The 19528-nt window shown below is 41.2% G+C and overlaps 1 protein-coding gene across 2 annotated transcripts in view; it reads right to left on the reverse strand.

Annotated features, from left to right (window-relative positions):
- Positions 1–19528, reverse strand: part of PPP3CA (protein phosphatase 3 catalytic subunit alpha) — a 190353-nt gene that overhangs the window by 112009 nt on the left and 58816 nt on the right. The gene's annotated exons all lie outside the window — the stretch shown is intronic.

Below are 19528 nucleotides of genomic sequence, written 5' to 3' on the forward strand. Positions count from 1 at the left end.
TCCAGCAAAAGCTGCATCGGTCTGGGGTTTAAAATAAATCCATAAATCAGCAGGTTGTCCTAGCAACACGGCAGCGACTGCCGTCACGGAAGGGCTCAGAGCAAACTTCAGACCCTCACGTCTTCCCTCTCCCGAAGCCAGCTGGAGCAAGAAGGCTCCGAGGCGATGCTGTCGGCTGCCAGGATGAGGCCGGAGCGTTATCCCAGCCTCACCCCCTTTCCCTCACAGCTCAGTCGGAGCAGCATTAGGCCCTGCAGGCCTCAGGGTAATTGCACTGCTCCCTGCCGCAGCTGCAGGACACTCAGATTACGGGGAGCTCTGAGAGGGGAGAGGCAGCCACAGGGCTGACCTGGGCCCTGCATCCCCTCAGCAACCTGGGCCCTGCCAAGGGCCTTCATCCCCTGCTGAGCCTCCTCCTGGGAGCTCTGCTACACTGTGAGAAACGACACGCAGCAGACCCATATATCTGTTGGTTTCCATTTTCTTCACATTTCACGATCCCTGTGCGCTGGAAGCAGCCCACAGACCACGCACATCATTTAAAGCCTGACCCAAGAACTTCTACCAGAAGCAGCGGAGCAGATAATAAACAATTGCATTTCGTGCAGTTGTTTTCCACTGATACTTGAAACACATACGTCTTCAGAAAACACTTTCTCTTTTTTGGCTTGACCTTTTGCTGCCCTGACCCCAGTAGTTCATGCACTAAAATACTCTGATGTGGACTAATGAATACGGGTCTATGAAACTAACTGAAACTGGAGACCAGACTGAAAAGGGAACAAAATTGGGAAGAGGTGAAGTGCTGTCAAGCCCCAGGCCCCACCTCAATTCATGTGTGCAGTGAACAAGGAAGTTGAAACGCAGCCCTTGGTTTCAGAAGGGCCTTCCCCAGATCCATTACAGTTTTCTCACTCAACCTACAAGAACTCCTAAACTGCTTTAGATTAGTTCATGCTTTGACTTCTACTTCTGTAATTAGAGTTAAACTGGTAAAGACCAAAACCTCATTTTGCTTTTTGCAACTACTGTGGTTAAGCGCAGCCCACGACACTCAAAGAAATCAGGAGGTTTTGTGCTTTGTGTCTCTTTCAGGTATCTCCACAGTAGGCCTCAATTCCTCAAAAGCAAGTCAACAATCTACACAAGCTATGAACAATTCATTATACAACACAGAAAAAAAAAAAAATAAAAAAAAATTGTGAGATAAATGAAGGTGAGGGAGAACTCAGCAGTTCTCCACATCTTTATCGTCCTTCTGGAGAAGAACTTAAATAAAAGGCCAGCTAGTTATAATAATCCTTCATCCTTCCTGAATGGGGGAAGAAGAGGAGAAAGTCATTGCTTATCTCCAGTCCACATGGCTGGAAGAAGCACTACCATTTACTTGCATTCCTTGCAAGACAGCAGCCTCCCTACTTCCCCTAAGGGATCACAGTATAAAAACCTACGCAGCATATTGCTACCTGGAGGTAACTGCCATACACAAATGCATGCCACGAGGAGATTTTTACATTTATAAAGAGCAAAACAAACAAGCAAGCAAGCACACAAACAAAGGAAGCTAGAAGACGCTACCTACTGATTAACAGAAAAATATGGCCCGCACTGCAGCACTGGAAGAGCTCTGCAGGCAGATTTCTAACAAACATGTACCAGTGGCTAATTAAAGAAAAAAAGATACTGTTCCAACAGCGGATGATTAATGATTAATTAGCACAAACATGAGCGACTGAATAGAGCACAAATTGCATCTTCCATTATGAGAATATTAATTTTGTATATACACATACAGCGCTTCCACAGAACAACATAAGAAATGGTCATGTTCATGTGGAAATCAGTTAAACAGAGTTCATTACTGGAATCGCCAACAAATGCCAAGATCAATCACAATCCTCTTATAAATATAACAAACATTTCGTTTCCATTGCTTTGTACAGCGTTACCATCCAAACACACAGGCATCTATCAGCTTCTCCATACCTGCTTGCTTTTTCTACTTTTCCTTAAACCGGTGATATTAGTGCAAGCGACAAATAACTATTTCCCTCCCAGTGGTTTTGTATTTGTCAGAAATAAAACTGAGAGCCTAACCAGACAGCAACTGTGCACACAGCATGCACAATAGGGAAGAGTACGTAGCTAAGACCAAAAACAAAAAAAAAAGAATCAGTTGCAACCTTTTTCCTCTCTTTACAAAAAAAAAAAAAAAAAAAAAAAAAAAAAAAAAAAAAGACCTAAGTTTTGATCTCTTTGTGAAGCAAAATCTTCTGGTACTTGAAGAATTCTCTGCTAGATCCTGTGATTATCTAGAGGCGAGGAAAAATACTGCAGCAGCCTCTGTGCAGTAGAGGAAAAAAATACACTGGGAGGGAAAATGCTGGAGGCAGAGGCAGGGAGAGCAGAGCCAGGACTGGGTGGCTGGTGAAGGCTTTGCTGGAGGAGCCCTGGAGAAGAGCCCAAGGAGGCGATGGCTGCTTAGAGCTGCTGGCACTGCCCCAGTGGGTGCTTCTGTAATGAGAGGTGGGGTCTCTGCTGCACAAAGATGGGGATGCGACCTCAGATGAGGGAAAGGGAGAGGCCATAAAACATGTGTGCATATAGCAAATACGTTTCGAAGAAGTTTGATGACAAATCCCACAAGAACACTAGACAAAAGTCATGCACGCTATCCATACTCTGGAAAACGTAAGGCCTGGTCGCTACCTCCATTTATAGTTGTTTGAAACCTTTTAAAGGCACGCCATTTGTTTCCTGGTATTGGCATTAAACAAGAAAAACTGCTCGCCATATGAAATACTATCACCGGGATGTGGTAATAAAACGCAGACCACAGGAAAAAGCAACAAAACAGATTTTTAACCCTTTACCTCACCGTGCCAGTAGCATCCTCTCGAGACCTGGAAACACAAGAAAACTATTGAGCCACTCGTTTTTTTTTTGGTGGTGGTGGTAGTTGTTTTTCTTGCGCTTTCAGGTCTCCTGAACGTGTTCCAGCAAACGGAGAAAAAGATCAACCTGCTATTTTCCTGTTCTTGCAGGCTCCTGCAGAACCCATCTCACTGATAACACAGCCACGGTAAAGGTCAGACACATTGTTACTGCTTCTCTCAAATATTAAGCAGCCTCTCCAGAACAAATAAATAAACCATAAAGAGCTGTGCTTAATTAGTGTTGAACATGTGCGCACACATAAATAAAATACAAGCATGCGGCAAAGAATGCATTATTTTGTTTATATATTATTCATTTCAAAATGAAGCTGTACACTGTATTAATACCCTCTGAGGAGGCTGCCCGTAAGAAAAACTAGCTTTCATCAATATCCAAGTTCCTTGCATTTTATCTCCCCTCTGTAACAAACTTGTCCTGTAATTTTGTACAACTATGTCTGTAATGTCTAGAGCATGAGGGACTTCTATGGGAAATAAGTAAATGCCTTCTTCTTCATTTGTATGGGCAACACACCAGTGCCTACCATCATCTCGGTATTACAATGCATTGCCTTTGTTTGATGGCAATTTGCAATTCTGCACTTCAAGAAACATTGGCACAGCAGCAGTGGTGACAGCACGGGTTCGTGAACAGGTCGATGCTTCCTCCACACGCAGAAGAACAGCTCACAAAAGGGTCGCTGCAGCTTTCCCCACCCCGCTCCCATCTACTTATTCATAATCCTTGGACCCAGATACATGCAATTGCTCCCTGCCACCTCAGAAACTCCAACAAAATCGTGTTTTCAAAAGACAGGAACATTTTCAATAGCGACCTAAATACTTTTTTCAGGCTGACTTTGAAAGTCTACCCCCATTTCACATACACTATGCATGATCATGCTTGGCCAATACACAAAGCAGCAGACAGATCCACTTTTTGACCTATTTTTAACATTTTCTGAGCTGATTGTCTACGTTATTATACATTTACCCATGAATTTTTGGCTTACAAGGTTTCTATGAACCAAAAGGGCAAGAATGAAATAAATATTTTTCTCCACGACTTACTTCAGGTGACAGATAGGAGCTAGAGAATGAGTCACTGTCACTGAGAGCTGCTGGAGGAACAGAGCGAAGCCTCCCAGGCAGCACAGAGCTCACCAAAGCAGGGAGAGGGGAAAAAAGCACTGCCAAAATCTCTTTTAATGCTGACACGTATAGAAAGTGTGTACAACAAACCTCCCTTTCTACAGATTTCCTCAGGCAGCATAGAGATGGCTGATGTTTTTGTCTCCACATACAAGTTATCCAGTGACAGACTCTGAAACATTACTGGAATTAGCAACACATCTCCAAAAGATCAAACTCTAATGTGCCGTTTTAAGACATTATGTACCTGAGGACTACTTCTTTATTTTACTAAACACGTTCATCAGATTTTCACAAAAAAAAAGTTTGACTAAACTAAATAATTGCCAATATGGTGAAAACGGCAGAAACTGAAGTCTGGAAAATGTATCTACAGTATAAAATAAACTATGAGGATTACAAATTATCTACAGAAATTCAGCATCAATTTTCCCATGGCCAAGAAGTTCTTGCAGCATAGTTGGAAGCGCTCGGCACAGATGTATTTGTTTAAAGATGTAATTAGATCAATCTCCCAGAGAACAAGGCATGCTACTTCACAGAAAGCTGCCTGTTACCAGGGGCGAGCTAGTCAATAACCCATCAAGAAACAGTCCGTCAAAAAGAAGGTGCTGCTACGTGAAGTCACCTCAGAGTAACAGCATCTGCAAACCAAATCAGGAAGCAGACAGACGGGTCATTCCCTAGTCAAGCCCACATAGACTGAACATACAAGAAAAATAGAAAGAAGAGAGCTCCTTCGACAGATACGTTCAACAGCTGCCTCATTTGGCAGCATGGAAAGCAAGGCACTTGAGAAGAGGAGATAATACCTGCAGCCCCAAATTAACCACTACCAGTAGAGCGGGCAGTCAGTTGTGTTAAAAGTTGTCAATTCATAGTCCTTTTAACATAGCACATGTACGAAGCCCACCACAGCAGGGCTGCTTTATTGTTGTCGAAGAGGTTAACCAATTTTAGTCATTTATATCATCACCAAAAGGTGCTACGGGTTGGCATGGAAGTTGCTGCACAGAACAGAAAGAGATGAGTTGTGCTAGCAGCACTTCTCAATAACTGCAGGTTCAGAAAAAAATAAATAAAAAAAGAAATAACTAGCCAAGACACTTCATCAAGTATTACAGCTCTGAGAAATTAGCTTGCTATTTTTAATACCTTTTGACATTTCAATCACAACTAGAGAACACAACAGCCCTGGATGGAGGCTGTGCTGGGAAGGTGTTTGTAAAAGGAAGGCCTAAGTCCACCACGCACCGTCCTCAACCTAGCGCCAAGATTTTTCCAGATGTTAAGACTCTTGAAGTGGCTACCTAATTAAAATGCTGAGTTGTGCGCTTTCTCTGCCTGCTTTTCTGAATTAAATGACCAGTTTCACCTGGAATAATTGCGCTTTTGCAGAAGACTGATCCCTGAACCAGATCGCTGGCGGTTCCTTCACTTCCACTACTTGGGCAACTTCTCACCCTGAGGTTGGCAGCTACATGTGAGCTCAGGAGCCAGAAGGCCACGTGGCACATCCTGTAAATGGGATGAACTGGAAGCCCTGGCCACAGCAAGAGGGGCAGTGCAAGCTCCTCCATCCATCCCTAGCCAGTACACATCACTCTCCTCACCCCTCACTTGCAATGCCCTACTTAAGCCAACCTGCCTGAGCACACCACAAGCAGTCCTCATGTAGCACAGCTCTGTGATACATATAGGAAGACAATCCTTCACGCAAAGCACTTTTGCAGGATATGACCCTCAAGCTTGCAGAGGAATGACTGATTCTCCCACGATAACACCTAACCCTTGCTACTTTACAGGAGAAAGTCACATCCCACCAGCTGCAAAGCAGGAACTGTACTGTTTTGTCACCTCTCAATGATGGGGCTACGTTTTGGACAGGATAATCCTGTCTCAATTATTTGAATAAGAAAAAATGGCCCCTTCTGCAAGCATATTTCTGACACAGCGGACAGAAAGGACACCAGAAGTCCCCATTAGCTTGGAACCCACAGAACAGGGCTGAAACTCTGTCATTTCTGTTGAATTATTTGGCTCAGCTAAGAGATTATTTTCAGCAGCTTCAAATCTGAATTACTGTCAGTCTTTCCATTAAAGTTACCCATTCTCATAGCTATCAGGCAAGAGGATTAAATATCAGTGATACCCCTTTCCACCATTTCAAGACTCGGTCTGGTCTTTTCATCAAATTATTGGCCTCTTCCAGACCTAGCAATAAGCCAAGTACATAGCAACCCTTGTCCTCAATTCTTTAGAAGAATAAAGCCAAAATAACCAATGCCTTCATAAACTCCTCATAAAAACTCCTCTTACTTAAGAACAACCGTAAGTAGCTATTCCACTTTAAGCCACCGCAAAGAAATAGTCATTAAAAACAAAACAGAACCACCCACCAGTACAGGACTGGGTATACTTCATATTCAATGAGAGAAACCTTAAGAGCCATATAGACGAGTTCAGATATAGGGGTTCTTTAAAGAGGTTAGAGCAGTGACACATATTTCTTACTCAGAGCTCCAATCAAGAGTAATAAAACATACCAAGACCTGGATAAACACAGAAAATCGCTTTGGTTGTTTGATTTTAGTCTGATGAAGTGATTGACATGTATCATCCCAACTGCTCCGAACACTCTTCATATCAGTAACGAGTATAAATTTTCATTACTGCTAGTTGAAGCGAAGGAGTTTTTAGACTGGAATAATTACAAGCCAAATCTAACTCAAATCTTGCCTCCACAATCATTATCAATCAGCAATAAAAAAAAAAATAAATTCATTTTCTCAAGAAAAAAATCCAAAAAGGCACAGAAAGACATGTACAGGCAACATACACATCACACAGAACAAACTGGGAACCTAGGAAAAAGTACACATTGAAAAGGGGAAGGGAAAGAGGTACACTTTTTAAAAGCTGCCTTAAAGGAAAGTTTCAGAAGTCAAAGAACTGGGTTTGTTTGAAATATAAAATTGTAGGGTATGTGGTTATTTAGCAACAGCCTTCCCAAAGTATCTTTTGGCCAACTGTTGGAATAAACAAACAAATCCTAACAGCCTTACTGAGCACAAAACAACATGTGTTCCTGTAAAATATTATAAAAATACATCCTTTCCCTATGTTCAAGATCATACATGAATATTTTTGACATTCAGTGTTCCCTCCTCTCCACAGTTTATGGATAAAAAACAACTACAAAGTAAAAGAGAGAGGAAAAATTAAGTTTTACAGGAAACCTTTCCAATTAGGACCAAAACATACAGCTAAAACTGGAAAATGTGATTGTAGCTTCCTGGCCTCATCAGCAAAGTTTGTTTTTCTACTTTGTGTGTTACACCCAAGTTTTTCCATAGGCCTCCAACTGCATACTGTTGAGCTTTGTTTTTATTAGCTTTTGGAACAGAGAACAATCATTATCCACAGTTTAAATTCCTTTACAGGAACAATTCATTTGGAGAAAACAAAGTCAGAGGAAAAAAAGCCCTGTAACAATGGAAAATACCAAAGATCTTCCAAGACTCAGATAAGGAATCAGGCGTACTCCTCCATCCCCCAAGATACTTGAGTGATGGATAACTTCTCTTCCATAGTAAGACTCAACTATTGTTCCCAATTGGAAGCAATTAAGAAGCAATCACATGTGGGTAATAACTGAAATTATTTAAATATATCAGGAAAAAAATATAAATCCTTGGACCTGAATAACCTACAGGTATCAACACAGATTATGGAACCGTTCTGCTCTGAATTTCTTGTTCAACCCATTTCAGTCCATAGACACTAATAAATCTCAGTCTTGTATCTGGCAACACATATAGAAGAAAGAAGCACTGCTGACAATTCCTCACCTAGAAACTGAAATCTTAGTTCAGTCCCTCTCACAGCTTTCAGGCACCATGAGGTACCATAACCAAGCCTGGCCAGAAATCAGCTTACTTCAGGTGAAAGCCTGCTGTGAGCCATGCAAAGGGGAAAAAAAGCACAAATCTTTTCCTTTCCAAAGTTGCTCTATCAGGACAAGACTCAACTACAGGGAAGTTTCAGCATGCAAACACTGACCACTGTGCATTATCTCACATTAGTCCATAAAGTCGTTAAAAAGGGTCTTAGAAAGATGAAGAAGTTAAAACACTTATGGTTAAATCTTTTATTACAGAAGTTGCTTTGGTTAAACATCATACTACAGAAGTCACTTCTGGAACACAAGACAGTAGCTTACCTATCCCTGTTACATGAAAATCATGAAGCTATTTACCGAGCAGAGGAAACAGAATTTCCTGCTATCCTTGCAAAGTAATCCCTAAAAAAAATGTACCTTTATGTTTTCACAGTTCAAATTTAGGATGTTTTGGCATCTAGCAATCAACACACTGCCCAAAGAGCCTGCAGCCAACAGAACAAAGACACTGGGATAGGAACACTAACAGATCTTGGTGTTTTACTGACTGCTTCTTCCAGGCTCTAAGCCACTAGTGCTGACCAATGCCACCCTCAAGCAGCACGTTTGAATTGTTCAAATTTTGATTTATCCACCCTCCTCTCCTCAAAACCTTCAGGGAAAAAGAAAAAAAAAAAGAATAAAATGAAGAAAAAGCAGCACACCTTACCTAAGCCACTAACTTTCAGGACATGAAGAACATTATAACATTAATGTCTGAACTATGTGAACTAAATAAAAAAAAATCATGTTGATTCATAAATGGCAATATGCTTTATTATTTTGCTGGTCACAAGAAATGCAGAAAGTAGATCTACAACAGCACTTTCCAAATCAGTCAGACAAGGCCAAAGCTGTATAAAGAGTAAAGGCTTACAACACAACCATAGACACGTGCCTGGCCTAAAGTGCACCAAGAGCCAAATTAACCTTAAGAAGTAGTTGGAAACTGCAGTTGATGGATTATTTATTTATTCGGTCCCAAATGGCTTTGCTTTAGTAGCATTTTTTGCCTTTGACAGATTTTAAATCAGCATAAAAGTGCATCTATATGGACTCATACTGGCAGATGCTTTGAATACTCAAATGCAGTTCAAATGACTCGCTTCTCCTGGAATTGGGCTTTAATCAACTCAGCACCCACTCAACGCAATTTGTTCCGTCTTGCCTGATAACCGAGATACTGCTTGCTAGCTCAAACTAATACCCCCACTTGAAAGTGTATTCAAGACCTACGAGAACCTTCACTAAGGGCATTTGGCGCAGCATTTTCAGAAAGGGTACGAGAAGAATGCAAAGGGCACACAAATCCTGTGTACTGGCCCTGTAAACAATGGTGCCTTTCACTCCTGACAAAAAGAATTGAAACTATTCCAATATATTGTATGAACCAATTCCCAACAACTCCTTCTTCTTCCTTCAACGTACTTGAGAACGAATTTTCTTGTGATGTTGCTGCAGTTCACATAGATCAGCGCTGAAGATTATGGACCACATTCATCACCGTGTTATGCCGCTGTAATTCCATTAAGCAAATGGGCTTTCTAATCCAGCCTTAGCAGATCATACTGCGAGCTTTGAAACAGGGTTCAGCCTGCTCTAGATGTCTAAATAAAACTTACCCAACCAAATCGAGTTACGCTGGCACTAATCTGAAGTAATGTGGCCATGAATCAGCCCTGGTATTTTTGTTCTGTTTTCATGGCTCGGCTCTACTGGCAGTTACACCACCGCGTGTCAACACGGAAATTTTCCCCTGGAATCGTCTCCAAAGTAGCACCTCTCGGCATCCATATTTATTTCCATCAGCTAACCTGGACTGCTGAAAAAGCTGCTTTTAGTTTAAAAAAAAATCTTGGGAAAACACATGCAGGATGTAAATAAAAAAGGGTGGTTTTTTTTGTTGTTTTTTAAGCTGTTGTTCAGCCGTGTTTTACACGTGGCAGAAACAGAGACAGTTTCAAAGCCCTCGGTATAAGCCTCTAGTCCTGTATTTAAAAGGATATTTAAGCCAAATCCTCCTTCTTTGTCCTAAAGATGCTTTTATATTTTCGTAAACCGTATCTCCCCTCAAATCTCAATCGCCATCTAATAAACGTGTTGGCTAAAAATAAATCTGTCTAAACTTATCATTTTGCTGATACTCGCTGAAACATCCTGTTCTTAAGCAGAGCGTTCGAGTTTGAAAAAGCAGCTTTATTAGGCTATGAGAGAGGAGGAGACGTGTGCTTCACTCCCAGCTCTGTCATGTACAAGCAATTTAATCTTCACTTGCCGATGACTACATCCAGAGACCTCAGCACCGGGGTGCTCAGTTCTGCATCCCGCAGGCGTGCACCAGGCACGTGGCTGCGTGAGGGATGTCCTGGGAGAGATCAGCACAGCAGAAAGGGACTCCCAATGTGCTCACCAAGTCGGCAAAGCTACAAGAGAGAGAGGGACCCGGGGAGAGAGGAACCGTGGTGCTGCAGCCAAGGCAGGCGCAGCCCCCAGGCAGAGAAGAAGCTGAACTTAAACCTTCTGCTCCAAAATCCGTCCCATATTTAACACTCAGGGGTTGCTGGAGAAAAAAAGGGTTCATCTGTTCTAGGGCCAGGAAGGTGGGCAGTGCTCCTCTCCTGTGCACACAACTTGTCTCCAGTCCTTAGCTGACTGGGGTCTTTTGGGCTCCCACCCCTACCAAGCAGTAAGTTTTCACGCTTCTTCCAGCTGAAGAAATTGTCTTTTCCTCCAGTAAGAGGTGGAGTGCTAGTGCACCTTCCCTGGAAGTGAAAGTTTTACTCCTCTTTAAACTGATGAGCTTTAATTAGGGAGAGGAGGAGAAGAAGGGGTGGACAATTGTGCAAGTTGATGGTGCAGCAGGGTAGGCTTGCAGTGTGTGCACATTTATAAGAATTATTATTAATAATGAACGTTGGAACAGATATAAAATGAACATGTTTTTCACAGAGGGAACGGCAAAAACAAAAGCAGCAAATAGGACTCAAGGGTTGTAGCAAAGCTCTCAAGTCAGGTTTTCTGTAATATTTCTGCTAATGCATGAAAGTAATCATCATTAGCCAGCAGAGAAGCCACAGATGATGTTGTCATGGAAATAACAACAACAGATCCATTCACCAGTGGATGGCAAACAATAAAACTAGCCTACACATTTGCACTGGTTCTTAATCTCTCAAAATTATTCGTTCGCTGCGTTACCAAGATACGAGCTTACCTCTGAAGGTTTATCAGAATTTTTTTGAATAGATGACCTTAGCAAGAAACAGGACTTTTATCCAAAATTATATATAGCTGATACTACTGATCTAAATAATAGAGCTGGTCTATTACATTATTACCGATATAAAGCAACGCAGCAAGCCTTATTCAAAGCCCAGCACCGAGAAGTGACCCAGCACATACAATCATAAATGTGCGGGCTGTTTTTTTTTTTTTTTTTTTCCTCTGAGAGATAGTGCTGTGCTGTTCTGCTTTGTTAGATACGTTACTTCATTTCTGCATATCATCTTGACTCTCAAAAAACAACTTTGACTTAAGTGGAACATGGAGCTGTTAGGGCTTTTATTCAAATATCAAGGGGCTAGTTCCTGCTACTAGTGAATGAAAGAAGCATCCTTCCAAGACTGCAGTTATCTTTAGCATTGAAAAACGGCTTTGCATTAAGTGTATGATAAAGACCACAGATGAAAGGCATGCTTTGCAGCTCGAACAAGGGGGAACAATAAGGCACGATGCAGGAGGATTCACTGGCTGTTGCTTTATGCAGAACTCCAGCCCCACGCAGGAGAGGCGGCAGCAGCAGCAGGAAGATCAGAGACACTCCGGGAGAAAGAAAAATTCACAGCCTGAACAAGTAGGGGGAAAACAAGCAGGATAAAAGGTAGGAAAAAGTTTGATAAATGCAGCAAAATGTCTGCGAGAATGATGCAAGCCAGGCTAGACTAGGTGAACACATCACATAAAACACAAAATATTTGCCACATCTCTCAGCTGAGCCTCTACCGTGGATGCTGCAGATGTCTGATATTTACACACAACACGAGCACTTCAAACCATCTCTGTCAAGGCTTGCCGTAGTTTTCTCCTAGCTAAGAGAACGAAGGCTTTTGCAAAGGGGTTTGTTTAGAGAAGAGGCAAACCCTTCTATCTTTGAACGTGCACACAAATGACGTTCAAAAGATGACACAATATCCACAATATCATTAACTGGAAGATAGAGTTGAAAGACCTCAGAAAGGTATGTGAAGAATTACACAGCCAGTACCTCAAACCCATTTCTCTGGGTATGATATGACCAAAGTAACAGTTACTATAGCGGATGGAGTAACAAAAGGAGGCACCTTGAAAAATTTCAGTGATATCCCACAGTCAGTAACCTGCCCTACATTTTCAAAATCAGCAGGGTTCCAGCTTTGCAATATTAAAACATTTGCAAAAATTACAGTGATTATGTCTCTTAGAATGACTTCTCTGCTTTTAACTTCTGTTATCCTGCACCATCTGCAATCTGCAGAATTACCTATCAGGTGGATACAGACTGCACCTGGACATGAAATATTTAGAATACTCTACACAATTATTCTAAATAAGACATCATTAAATGCAATCTATGGAAGAAAGAAAATCTATACCACAGTGGTATCAAGACATACTGCCTATGTACTTTTAACACACTTACAGGTCTAGTAACAAAGGAAGGTTTTTTCCTTTGTTACTAGATTACAGAAATCTATATTACAGATTACAGAAATAATGCATTCATACACCTGTATTTCATTCATATTTTCATGCGCACAAAACCTATATAGATTATATATTTTATCTATTTATCTATCTATACAGATGTAGAGAAAAGTACCAACACCTGTAACAGCTTCTACTTCCTTTTCACACAAAAAAATAAAATAAAATCATACCACACATAGCTGAGAAATCAAGAGCACTCCTCGAGGTTTGCTGAAAGGTAACATCATCAGCTGGCCACTTCTGAGACTGACACCCTAAGAAATTCTTTGAATCACTTGCAGAATGGTTTGTGTTGGAAGGGACCTCAAGGGTCATTCAGTTTAACCCCTCCTGCCACGGGCAGGGACACCTTGCACTACACCACATTGCCCAAAGCTTCTGGGCTGCAAGCACTCACTGCTGGCTCCTGTCGAGCTTTTCATCCACCACAACCCCCAGGTCCTTCTCTGCAGGGCTGCTCTCAGCGAGTTCCTCTCCCAGCCTGTCCTCATGTCTGGGATTGCTCCAACCCAGGTGCAGCACCTTGCACTTAGACATGTGGAGCCTCATTAGGTTCAAATGGGCCAAAATTAAACCTTTTTTTTTTTTTTTAAAAAAGTTTGAAGGAAGTATACATCAAAGTCTCACCACTTCAGATGAGATACTCCATCTGAATTCAAAGGGCAATGGGCACTACTCCACATGCTCTTAAAAGCCTCAAGGATCATAACTAGCAAACACAATGGCCAGCTGTGAGGCTTCTGAACAGTACTAACTTCCCATCGATGTGAATTCAAGCACAAACTCCCAAACGCACATTACCACCAGAAATTCCTATTCCATTTGAACAAGTTTCCAAGTGAAGATGTAAAAGAAGAAAATGTACCCTGGAGCTGTGAGTACCCCAGGCAATTTGGATCCTTCAGATCCTTTTAAAATAACAGGTACTACACCCAAAGTGCATACTGAAAGGAATTTCTCAGTACCAGCTACCTGCATTTTGACCCAAATCACTACAACACCCTTGTCTCTGCTCAAAGAGCATCTTAAGGAAAGCCATTATCTCCACAAGCAATATCACTTGGAGAGGAACGCAGAGAAGAGTCTCTCGTGTTCCATGGGCAGCCAGTGGGTAGCTCCGGGTTTGAAGTACCCTCTTTATCACGAGAAAACTCTAGGGCCCTAGGGAGAAGGTGAGTCTTTCGAGGGCCTCCATTTCACAAAAAGTGCCTGTACAAACAAGCTAAACCAGTCATACACTGCAGGTAAGTGCTCAGCTGAGGGACAGACGCTTGTCTCCTCCTCACCCTTAGGAGTAATTTTAGACCAGCTATGAAGTCTTAGCCCTGTTATGAAGGTCTCAAAATACAATCAGAAAGGTACTGAATACCCCCATTTCCAATTTTAAAATAAAATTGATTTTTAAAATGAATTCTCTAAGGCAAGACAAATTAGTATGGTGATAGCAGCCCCCAGCTCTTCCATTCTGCTAATTGGACTTCTGGAGTGCCACTGGAGAGCTGAAACAGTATTTAAATTTGCCTTCACACCTTTTTATAGTCTTCTCATATTTCTAACATAGGAGACACTAAGCACAGTAGATTATCTGGTTTTCATGACTAAACTGCAGCTTTTTCTAATGGCCGACACTACTTCCTTAGAAATGCAACTGTTCTGAATGTGTGGTATGACCAGACAAAACCAACAGTTGTCATTATTAGTGCATCAGATGCACATTACCAAAAAGATAAAATAACCCAGTATAAAAAAAAAGGAGAAATAAATTTATAAGTAGAGTTGATAGAGATCAATAACCACCTTCGCATTGGGAATAACTTTGTTCTTCCCCTAGTGCACGTTATGACTGGAGACAAAAGCATTTTTCTATACTTGGTAAAATCATACTCCTGTAGATTACATGGTAAAAGTTAGAATAACAACATCAAAAAAACTGTGCTCCAGACCAGAATGCTCCCAGTCCATTAACCTGGTTCCAGTCCTGACATGGAAGAAAGCACGTATTTTACTATGTACTTCACATTTATGAATGGTTTCCAGTAGCACATGTCTAAAAAAGACTCCAGAATCTCCCTCTATCTCATACACACACACACACAAAATCTCAACTACATTTTACCACAGGATACAACTAATTTTCACAATGCCTATGCTGTTTAGCACAAGACTTACTTAACTGAACTAATTCCTGTCATCAAACACCTGCAAAATCTTAACAGAAGCCGCAAAGGCCTAGCTGACTGGCATCTAATTTTGTCTTGAGAACACATCACTGATGAATACTTCGGGACACTGAAGTCTAATTTGGGTCTTTCTATCACAATGCAACAAACTCCTGCTCGGTGGGCAGCCAGGAGGGAAATCCAGCCTCCTCTCCAAGCATAACTCAGTCTGTGGGTCCTGGCCTACCGCCCACAGGTGTCCAGGTAGCCTTCTGGCATCTGTGACACAAGTTTTTCTATTGGTTTTCTGCCTGTAGAAGTACATCCAAGAATTAATCCATCTTCAAAAACTTAAGTACTGCAATTCAGCTCAATGTACACTTAAGCTCCAGAGAGTCTGGGTTTTCGTTCTTCTTTTTTCTTCCACAGCTGATTTCCTTCTACCACAGCCAGCAGAAGCAGTAATGAGGTCTCCATCACAGGAAAAATTGCACAACCCAGCATACTCCAGCTGAAAGTTGCACATTTAACCACTCATGCCTCCCACCGCCTGCACAGAGCCTCTGTTCATGTTCATCCCTGCTCGGAAAGGTGACTGGGCTCTGGTACAAGCAGTGGCAAAAGCTTGTCCAGCAGTCTTCCCCCAGCATAACAGCCCCCGAGCTTTTAATGAATGATGCTAATGTTGCTACGTGACATCTTGATTCAATGCAGCAAGCAAGAGAAGGCACTGTTAGAATGATTTTAGCCCTGCCTGAGCCTCACAATCTTTACAGGACTTGCTTTGTTGGGCATAGGGACCAGACAGGACCTGTGGAAACCCCTTGACAGAGAAGCTCTGCAGTGCACTGGCTCAAATTCCTGACCAGAGTTGGTAGGCTCAAGCTTCCTGAACCATTTTCTGAATAATTTTAAATGAATGCTTGAATTGACAAGGGTTTATGGCATGCAACCATGGACTTCCCCCTGTCTTTAAGTGAAAACCCACAATTATCTCCTGCATTACTTCTTTGTCAATGCCCCCGAAAGTAATGCACAGTAGCAGCAATATAGCCCAGACTGCACAGACTGGGGAAGGAACATCTCACCTCACAACTGTCAAGCTATTTTAGATTTCATTTAAACTAAAAAATAGTAGGCTAATTACAGTCATTATTTGCTTAAAAGTTTTTCCCTTTATCTCCCTCAAACATTATTAATCTCGTAGACTGTTCTGTTCATAAACCATATCTGATCGTTTTTTTATCAGACATTTTGTTTTCCTGAATATCTTTAAAGAACAGCCTTTAAACCATCACCATTTTGTTAGACAACAGGGAGACAACTATTTTTTAACAAAGAGGATGGTGAAGGTCAGGGACAAACTTTGCTCTGTTGAGGATGGGGTAATATTTCCAGCGTTGCCTTCTGGGGGAAAGTACCGAACACCCTGAACTTTATAAGGAAAAAAAAAAAGGACAAGATACTTGTTTCTCTCTGGTGAAAAAGCAGCACTGGGGGCATGCAAGTGAGACACTCTCGGCAGTATCAAGACAATTGCAATGGCTTAAATGACAACCGGCTAGGAACTCATGTTACAGAACCAGCACCCTAATCGACCTTCTGGCAAACCACTATCTGTGAAGAAAACAGCAGAAACAATCCCAGCCATTTACACGTTCCCTTTGCACGTCCTTTTCAAATGGCTTTCATAAATGAACATAAAGAGATTTACTAAAAAAAATAATCTAGAAATCGCCAGGTAACAGATCAACTATTAGCCACCTCATAGGCAGCGACAACTTGCATGAATTACTAATTCAACGTTCACACCACAGGAGAGTGAATAATGCAACAAATTCGTTTTAGAAGCATCTTTAACTGGCTGCTCCACTGGCTATGGATTGAGCCCATAAATGGCTTCGTTTGCCAGCACAGTTCACATTACAAGTAAGATCCACTGACCTTTAGGAGGGAGCAAAAAACAAAAGAGCAAACCGAAGCCTGGTTTAACTACAACTTTCTGAAGCACAAGTTGAGGCATTTTCAATTATCTTTTATCAAATACTCAGTGAAACAGAGGAGATTAAATTAAGTGCACTTCAACTGAATCATTTTCAGCAGAATGAAGCAGTCTCAAATTGCTTGGCAACTTGATAAAGAGTAGAAAATCCTACCCTTCTGTCACTCAAGTGAAAGGCAAGTATTTATTATATATTACATTTGCATGACACAAAGGCTTTTCTAAGCCTAATATTATCTTAGCATTAAGAACATAAAGTTACAATGTTTACTAAGTAGGGTTTATGACACAAACAAAATCCTTCATGCTTAATGTCTTGAATGTCTGTTAACAAAGTCCAAGACCTCCTCTGGGAATTTCCCAAAGCAGCAGAGAATCCATTTTTTCACCAGATTCAGGTAAGAAAGCAAACTCAAACGTCTCACATTATCATTATTGATCACATCATTTCCACGTTATAAATTTCAGATTTTTCTTTAAGAACTAGTCTGAACAATAATCTCAAAGATTTCTGGACTGACTGTACCATCATCCAAAAAGAACAACATGGTTCGAAATGATTCGTCGTAAACAACCCTGTCCTTCCCTAGGTGCAAGTAAGGTTATGGATTCCATCCATACTCATACTAGTCCAGTATAACATGTCAGAAATAATATGATTTAGCCTCTAAGGTTTAACTTTTAGTAATGCTAATTTTTGACTCCTGCCTTGTTGCCATTTTCCACCTGACGCACCGTCACACTGCGTGCTTTGGCAAATACCCCATCATCACCCAAAGCCATACTCAGGTACTACCTTTCATGGACTTACTCTTACAGAAAGCCTAAAAACCCCCAAAACAAAGGAATCCACAGCAGGAGGGCCGTTAGCACACTTTTAAGGACTTCAAGTCAAACTCAGACCTGTTTCATGGTTGTACCCCGCAGAATGCTTTAAAGAACCACAGCACATGGATATCCATTCTTTTTTCACTCACTGAAGATCTTAAAATCCATGTCACTGTCCTAATCATTTAAAATATTTAAATATTAAAATAAATTCTTAATGGCAAATTCAAAAAGGATAAATTCTTCATTTAAAACTTTAACGGTCAAAGCTAACGTCTTCTGATTTAACTCCTTTTTGGGGGAAAAAAAAAGCTATTTAATTCTCAGCTTTACAAAAATGCTATTTCTAAATTACTTGTGTCCTACACTTATACCTCGTATGCTGGTTGTATCACTGTTAGAATCCACCCTGCCTATAGTCGGGGGCAGATATGCAGGGAGATTTGTTAAACTGCATCCCAAATTCTCAACCAGCAGTCATCTCTTGAATCTGCAACCTCGTCTGACAGGACAAACAAAACGCTACTGAATTTACAGTTTTAGTATTTCCCTGTTCCGCAGGCAGCCAAAATGATCTGACACATTCACGCACATCAACTTTAGCAGCAGATGTCAGCAAGTTAAGCTGTTTGTCAATTCTCCCCCCTGCTTAAGACCTTCCAAAAGGAATCCCAGAAAGCTTCCTGGCTGGAAGCTATATATTGAGCTATGTTTTCAAGAAGAAGAAAAAATTGTTTGGACTAATCCAGTAAGCAAGAAGAAAACGTTTCTCACAACAAATGCAAGCAAGGGGATGGAATAAGGTGTTTTCTGAGGTTCACAGACCCCCAGAAAGTGGAAAGAAAACATTGCATATCCATCTTTTCCATGTGCAGGCTGTGCATTAGATATTTTATAATGCACAAGTGTAGACAAAACAGATTATGCCTTCTCCTACAAAGGAATGGCCTTGGCAGAGATCCTGCAAAAAGGAACTGAGCTAGTTTCTACAGCAGTCCCTCTTTCTTTAAGCTTCACCCTGACATTTTTGTGATGCACACTGGACTGCATTCAATTGTGCTCTCATCTGTGGGATTCCCTATTAACCTAGTGAACATACTGAACTCACAAATCCAGCAATGCTCACACAGCAGCTTAGAAACCAATTAAACCTAACTTGCTTGGGTTAGAGGTAGACATCTTAGCACAAGTGCAAAAGGGTTGCTTTCTAGTGTACGAGTCTATAAACTGGTAGTAACACTAATTTTCACATTTTCCAGAAAGAAAGAAAAACCAAACGCATAATATATAAACATGTTGAAGATGTATTCATTGCAAAAATCTTGCCACAACGGAAAAAATGACTATAAAAAAGCAAAACATACACTTATACATACAGATGTTGATGGAGACAACTGCGAATCCTTCCCTCTGGAATTCAAAATGAACCAGGACATGCAATCACACTGCTATCTTCTCCTTTTGAAACACTAGGAAGGAGTCTGCTGTCATCAAGGCCATTTAACTCTACCTGATTACTTGAGAAATGATGTTTCAAACCATATTTGAAAAGCACTCTATCCCTCATCTTTCCGCATTCAGAAATTTAGATTAGAAAACCTTAATGGCAAACCACAACGCACAGAATAAACGCATCTATGAGGCAAGGAGAGAACAGGGGCCTATGTGTTTCTCTGAGAACAGGCGGATACAGTTGGTTCAAAATACAAGACAAAATAAGACTACATTCAGAAACGAGAAGTAACCTCTCCTGTAGGCAACACAC

Source organism: Aythya ferina, assembly GCF_964211825.1.
Source record: "Aythya ferina genome assembly, chromosome: 4".
Taxonomy (NCBI): domain Eukaryota; kingdom Metazoa; phylum Chordata; class Aves; order Anseriformes; family Anatidae; genus Aythya; species Aythya ferina.